Genomic DNA, 8,633 nt, shown 5'->3' with positions numbered 1-8,633 from the left:
GTGGACCTAACAAAACCGGAATATAGTTGCGGATGAATTGTCTTTTCACACTGGACCACAAACGCGACTCTTTGAGTACCTCGCGTCTTTGAATGCAGTCGACCCTCAATTTAACTATAAAAAGTACTGTACCATGGTTATCATTTTTTTAAATGAAAATCACGGAACTATCTGTGTTTTAGTATAGGCATAAAGAAAGCAGTATTTTTGGTAGTGCTTTGAATTGTTCCTGATTTGTCTTCGGAAAGTATACAAATAAAGAACTGACAAATAACATTAAACCTACGCCAGTATAAAAATCTGTACTGGAATGTAGTATTTTCAATATTTTTCTGAGATGAAGAACTTGTTATTAGCTGTTGCGCGAAATATTCACAGTGCAGTTTACTGTTGAATGAAACAAATTAAAATTATACCTAGACTTTACTGTTGATGGTATATAAACAAGGCGATTCAATAGATTAGTATGAAATGGCTTTACATCAGAGGGACACATCTAATGTTACAACTATTTATAAAAGATCTAGGATTAATGTATGCGCCCAGTCAGCGGGATGCTGGTGGGAAACTGGTTGAGCGGCAAATTAATTTTTATCATTAATTGCGCTTGACCTGACAGTTTGACCGTTTACAGATACAGTAAAGGATTTATGTTGACCATAGGTACTTAAGGGATTCGAAATTTAAATATCATCTCGTTAAGCGTATAGAACGAAGTAATAAACGACAGATTTATATATAATCCTGTCAAATCAGTCAGCAGTCATTACATTTTTCGTACTTAATACGAGAACTTCCCAAGTCATATTCGAAAAGTTTACATCTATATTGAATACAATAATTGAAAGTTGCTTCCGACGTTAAAGTCTTTTGGACTTATAAATTGAATTATAAATGTACTTTTGCCTTAATTTAAATAATCATTTATAATTGAATTTTATATGTTTCATTTTGTTTCCATATAAAACGCAAACAGGCCAATTTCGTAATCAATGCTTAGGTCACATTAGGTCCATGTTAGATGGTTAGATTTAGTATAATTGGAGTTTAAGCGGGCTTCTTTACAGTGCATTCTATTATCTTTGCTTCATTTAATCTATCAGCCAATAAATAACTTTACTCAAAAATTTCGTATACACCGTATTTTAAAATATTTTTTCTAAATAAGTTCATTTGATACTGTTTTGCTTAACTGCGTCGTGTTGTAAGCTCTTTTGCTTAGTACACATTCGATGTGAACATTTTTATTATTAACCGTAAAATACGCTTAACATAAATAGTTCTGATGTTAATAATAATAATTTATTGCAAGAATATGGTACAAAAATGTGTAAGGTACAATAGTAAGTTCGCATGTTCTGCCACACACAATGGCGCGCAAATTTGTCTTTAAAGGAGTTTTACATTTTACATTATCAGTCAATTCTTATATTATTTGTATTGTACATATCATATCAAACGTTATTAAATTTATATCAACAGTGTCTCACGAAAATAATCATTTATTGAATAATACATTTTTCCAAAAGTAATACGCCAAGTTGTTTTTTTTTTTGTAAATTATTGTAAACCTTAATTGCTATACAAAAGGTGTTATTCCTAAACAGTTTCTAGATTGATTTTTGGCACAGCCAATTTCTCCCCATTTCTACTTCTAACGTCGACTTAAAAATATGTATGTGCCTGTGCACGAATAAGGACATTTCTAAAATATAAATACAGGGAAGCGATAAAATTTTGAGCTTCTTAAGTAAAGGTACGCAACTATCAATACAGTTTGCTCCACAAATTGCTCTAATACATTTCTATTGAGCCTTAAATACCCTATTTTACTTATTATTATTATTTACTTTGACTTAATTTGAAGCTAATATATTTTTAATAATAATAATCCATAAATTATTTCCATTCTGTTAGCCATCCACTTCGAAACATTATTCGTTAAAAATGGAAACTCTAATGACATTACTAAAATGCTCGCCACTGTTATTCTGTGAAACTGATTGATTTCACTTAGGAATTCAAAGAAATTTCTAGAAATGTATTAAGATTTGTATACAATTTATATTGACTCCTATATCTTCATAAGTCTAACGAGTCAACACCGTTAGTCTGACCGCTTCATTAACTTCCTTAAGATAATCTCTTGATCAAGATGGAAGCTGACTAATACTAAGGTGCGTTGGAACATTAAAAGTGGTTCTTCGTTGGTGGTACTAATTTACAATGGTTTTTATTGCAAAAAAATAGTCATTGTTTTTTTTTAATACCTTTACACTATATTTATAATATTATTTAAAAAATTCTTAATGTTACAAATATTTTCATGATATGTTTGTATATCTCCTACTGTGTGCGTTTATGTTAAAATACTTTAGTTGTAGATTGTATTTTTAAGTCTATCTCGAGCCAATCTACCAATCTCCAATCCTTTAGATATAACCACCATAACACACCATAAAATCATGTCTATTTAGATTAATACTTCTTATATTGTGATATCCCAAATACAAATTCAGTACGTAGTTATATAGATACATATATATGTTGGTAAATGCTTGGTATTGTGGTTATTTAATAACGACGACGCATACCTTCGCAAACTAACGATTTCCAAACAATAAGCAACTTGTCTTCCAGAATTGGAAGAAATGACAATCAGTACATTAGCCTGAAAGTTTATTTCGCTACGTCCGGCGTAATTATATGTCCTATGTAGATACTCAGTGCCTAGGGTTTACTTCCAACTTAGTTTTGACTAACTCGGCCGCGGTTACACCAACACGTACCGTTCTTTCTAACCGTTTCGTTCTGAGTGAATTCTACTAGTCTCAAGAAAATCTTTTAGTTAGGTCGTATTGGTCGATAATTACAAACTACATTTAAACATAGATGTGAAGATTTTAGATTCAAACAATAAAGGTATATATAATAAGAAATATTATACCTACATGGAAGAACTCTTTATAATAGACACCACAATTATGGATACTACGATAAAAATAATTTAGTAGAATAATTATAACCTTACTTAAAATAGAGAAAGAGAGATATGTATCATTTTTCTATTTTTTTAAGTTTTTTTTTTATTAGGTACAGTACCTTATTGTTCAATAAGTATTTGCCATCTTTTAGATACATATACGATCGTCGTGTGGTCAAAAAACGAGATAAGTATTTTTGGAAATCCCTTCTTAATGTTGACCTGGCACTGTGCGATGATTTGAAGGTAAACCGATAAATATTACAAACTTTTAAAAATGGAACAGACTTGACGTCAATATGAGAAATTTTGCATTTTTATGAATCTTTCTGACCTTTCAAAATTTATAAATTTAAATTATCGATGGTTACAGAACCGTATCACATGAACCCTTTTTCTTTGTGTGCAATGGCCCTTGTGTACTTAGGTCTCGCACACACAGCTATATTGTTACGTGAGCGTGTACATACACTCACACAAAGCAACGGCGGGCAACGTCCCTAACTCGAACCAACCAATAGTTATGTTTTATTTATACTTTCTTAGTTCTTGGGTTGTGGGAATAAAATTGTATCTGAGTTTTTTAAACGTGCTTTTAAGCTAAATGTAGTGTAGTTTTAATGTATAACGTATTATTTCTTTTTATAACAATTTTTTTTATAGTTAGTATTTTAATATAATTTTTCGTTTCATAACTGACTGATATGCTTTTTACGGCATTTATGTGGCTTCCACTACGAGAAACCAGATGAAGTATTTCGAAACCGATTCGACTTAGTGTCCTTCAAGAAAAACAGATACCACTTTTTAAAGGGCCGGCAACGCACTTCTGAGCATTATGTCGATGAGAGTATGCAATTTATCACTTAACATCAGAATCTCTGATAGTTTGCGCCGTGTTCATTAAAAAATATTTTCAAGGGAAAAATTCCAACTAGAAAACTTATCGTTTACGTTATTATTATGCACGGTCAACACGGCATTAGGTTAGGACCGTGTCTGTGACACGTATCCAGAGATGTGCCTGTGTGTGAGTGAGCGGCGCAGGCGCAGGTAACCGGGATCCACTGTGCTGTGCGCGGGAAAGAAGGCGTCCATTTTGAAATATGAAAAATACATTAGAATTTTTGCTCTTAACAGAATCTTAGTGGATATAATGAAAAGTCTCCAACTATTACAGACATAAACTAGTTTATGGCTGACAATATGCATTTTCGATATAGGTTATTCACGTGGTTGTTTAGGTTCGCGTGTGCTCAATCGAGTTACACGGCAAAAAGTAGCGCCAAAATCTCACAAGAAATTAATTATGGGGAAAAAAAGAAAGGGGTGCGCGCGCGGCGCTGGACTGACGTAATTTCTCAGGCGACGTCTGTGAGCGCGCGCAGTGGGCCTACGGACGTCGCGCGACAACCACGTTGCGTCCCCGCACCCCTCCGTAAATCTCACCCCTAAATTCACTTAGTCAAACGTGAAAAAACAATTTTTCTTGTTATATATATCCCACTAATCCTAGCCCCCCACCCACTGAGTGTTCGCATAGCACCTGTGCCACAGTGCTCGGAGGATGATCGTAAGTTCATTATTTTATTTTACTTATAGTAAGATATTTTTCAAGTCTTTACAAAGAAATTTATTTAATATTGTATTTTGTAGTAAGTATTAATTAAAATTAAAAATAAGAAAACACATTTTTAAATAAACCAACAATATTGTACAACACATTTCGCAATAATCATACATAGTGATTTTTATTTAAGATTTTTATATATCAATTTAAACACCCGAAAAACTTCGGGAAATATTTATTGATCAGATTTTATAAATATCGAACTATAGACATTGATAATTGAAACTTATAAGTTTCGTAGCTTGATTTTGTAAGATATTCATACTTTTGCATCGCTTTGCATTGAATTTCGTTATTTTCAACATACGTTGCATTTGTATTTTATATTGGAGTAATTGTATGTTTGCCAAAATGTACACATTATCATCGAAATATGCCAGAGCTAGGCAGCGTGGCGAGTAGTGACGCCGTAACACGTCAGCAACCTAACCTAGGCCAACAGGCGTCAGATGAGGTCATTACACTCGGTCACGGCCGTACATTTTCTAGCTACGAATTATTCTTGTTTAGACTGCGTTCAGGAATTCTAACATAAGCGAGCCTGTCGGAGCGCTCTTTTACCTTTTTTCAAACGAAGGGGTCTATGCTCTATGTACCATTGTGACTATTTATGAGTGCGGTTAAGATGTTGAGTACTCCATACGAATGATTCGCTTGAATACTTTTCAGTAAAGCGTGTAACCGAGGCTCAAAGCTCGCAAAGTTTGTAATAAGAATTTTGATTGGCGGTTAGGCCATCTGATAAGTTTACCTTTAGGTTATTTGTGTTCAACGAAGATTACTAAGAAACAATACAAACTGCAACGTTACCACCATTATAAAATAATCTATATCGTATTAAACTCTTTCATCTGTATTTAAATTTGGCGACTGGAACCAAAATACAATACTCTATGGACAATTTATAACCAGGAAGTAGCTATCTTATTAACTTCTAACGTTAACCTAGGTCACTGCATGGCGCCACACTTCTACGAATAGGCCCGAAGTCAATGCCAATGCTAACAGTACGCCACTCTCGTAGTATGACTAACTCATTCATAATATTCAACACTTATTTTATCTACGGAATAAATCACAAATGAATTGAAAAAATGACAGCTTTAGTGTTTTATGGATAGGAATTTTCATGTCGTTTACAAAAGTTTTTAATATACAATTTAACCTACGTATTAATTAAACGCAATGTTATGTTATATGTCAGTGTTGTTTGAGGCCTTGGCAGTGAAATGTCAAACCGGCTGGCGTGTAAGCGTGGCAAGTAGTGATGTAAGGGCATTAATAGCTTTTCGATAAATTTAATGCGTCCAATAAATATTGTAATACTAAGAAATGTGTTCTGTAATAATAAAATAAGTTGTTTAACGACTTGTCATACACGATAATTAAATAAGAGAAGCATAAAGTCAAAAAAAAATTGTTAATTGTGCAATTACATTATTTTAATGTATTATCGCAACAGTCCAGTCTAGAGTTAGATAATGAACGTCGTAGCACCATATAGTAGTTTACTTAACGTAGAAAGTGGGAAAAAAACTTAATTTTACTAACTATAATATAAATCAAATTGTGATTACCTATAATAAATCTTATGTCATGTGTCACAGTGAAAAAGTACTTAATGCTTTTATCGACAGGCAGTGCCGTCACTAGGGAACAAAAACCTGTCTGGTCAGCACGGCCGTACCACCCTAGACAATTCGTTACTAACCCACTCGCACGAACGCGCTTTTTATATCACTTTACAGCTGGTTAACATTAAAAGTCAACAGTCTTTGGGTGTTTTTTGTTCGCGAAACCACTGATCCGTTTGGTATGCAGTTCACATGAACGTTACAATGTTTTTACTCGGCTTTGTTTTCTTAGAAATCATCTTTCAACAAATATGAATTAAATTTATAAGTATTAGATATGTTGTTACGTTTTTATCCTACAAATATTAACCTAACCGAACAAAATATTTTATTGACTTTCTTAAAGTAATAGTTAGTTGCAGACGTCAAATATTAAACTGTGTTTACTATTAATATTTAATTACATAGATTAAATGCTACTTGCTTTTTAATATTGTTAATTAGATAGATTTTATAAACTAAATTGCTAAACCATTCACCTCCATTCATAAATACGTATAAAGATGGTTTTGGGATTCAGAAGTAGAAAATTATTTTAGATTGGTTGACACAGACCGATCTACAATTTCTATAAACAAAACCTCTTTTAAACCTAACGATAAATTCTTTTTAAAGTATGCATATTTTTAGTCAAAATTTATTAAAACCGATTCGACAGTTTAACTTTAGGTACAAAAAATGTCGTAATAAAAATATTAATATTTAAAGTTTTTATTTATTCCTAAATGATCCCTCTTTATAAGGTTTCGGAAGGAAACGCGCCATTTCCTGACCTCTAGATACTCAGGTTTTACATTAGTAACCGCATTGGAATAATTTCCTGTCTGCAACTTACAAAGTATTGGCATAAAATCATATTGATTTAGTAAAGAACCAAAAGCTGTAAACATTTTGTTTAGAAGGAGATTCTAGTTCTTCCAGTGAGAACCTGGGAAGAACGCTTTGCCGTATTGAATATCAAATTTATCATTTGTTATCAAAACGAATATATAAATTCATCACAATTAACGTAGTGATTTATGTGTTAAAGCGTAAAACAATCCAGCGTTCTTCAGTTTCTTAAACGACTCTGTACAATTTTCTTAATAAATGTTATTGGGATTTTGATAACAACAGTATACATAAAACTACTTATCGTTAATTTGGGACGAATTCGAAACGTTAGGTCGTAAAAATAAAAACGTCTTTTATCGTATCCCATACCGTTTTGTTTTATTTGTAACGATATAAAAATCGGTCTGGGAACGAAATATTTAAAGAATTTTAACTAAAACGGAAAGTTAATTTTGTGACGATAAAAAATATACTGTTCTTGACGTAAGTAAAATTGCGTAGTTAACTATACTATTTAACTTCGTTACGATAATTCTCTTAAACTATCTCAGAAATCTTAGTAGATTATTTTTTAATTATGATAAAGTTAAATGTAGACTTTATGGGCTTACACCATAGAATAGTCGGCACATGGCGGGTTTCGGTAGTGGGTTCGTTTATCAGCAAAAACTATTTCGATTAATTTAAACTGTTAACATAAGTTTATAGGGAACGTTGATAACTTAATTGTCTATAAAATAAGACTTAAATGCTTGCGTACAAGGGGTACAAAACCTTTAACTTACCACCACACCAGTGGTCAGTTACATTTAAGGGTGCAACATCCCCAACTAAATAAAACCCATAAAAACTTATTTTATGAAAAACATATGGCGGATGCAGATGCTAACTAATTTTAACTGTCTCTCAAAATACCTTACATTAGAAATAGAACGTTGCGGTTTCTAACGCGATATTCGCTGTAACACCGAATGGTAACTTTTCAAGACGTTTATACCAAACAGCGAAATTTCATGGATTTTAGCATTTTATTTTATAGATTTTGAGGAAATGAATATTCTGTCAAATTCAATTCTATTATACGTAAAATTAAATCTGTATTTATCGCTAAATTTTGATAGTTTTCTATGTTTACGTAGTATGCGTGTTACTAACAATACAACGAATAACCAGTTGTGTCCTGCGGATTCACACAAGTAAGTCAACGTGATATTATAAATCCTTTATATATCTATGGGCTATGCAACAGGAAATTTCGATTTCACAGTTCCTGAGATAATAAAACTCTTCAGAGGTAGGTATAGATTTTTATCACTATGCATAATATCACAACCAGTATAGCTAAAAATTGCACTCCCATATACTCTTTAAAACAATGTAATGCCTCTACATTAAGGGTAAAAAGAAACAGTTTTTTCAGTCACGTATCTGTACCAGTTTAACGTTGTCTTATTTCACAGACGCTATTTCTGAGATCTCTATAAATAGTTTAGATATTATTCTATAAACAATACAGTGTTGTATCGAGGGGCGCATTTTTATAATATCCAGT

This window comes from Pieris brassicae, chromosome 2 (assembly GCF_905147105.1).
Source record: "Pieris brassicae chromosome 2, ilPieBrab1.1, whole genome shotgun sequence".
Lineage (NCBI taxonomy): Eukaryota > Metazoa > Arthropoda > Insecta > Lepidoptera > Pieridae > Pieris > Pieris brassicae.
The sequence above is the reverse complement of the archived record's forward strand: the minus strand, read 5'-3'. Positions refer to the sequence as shown.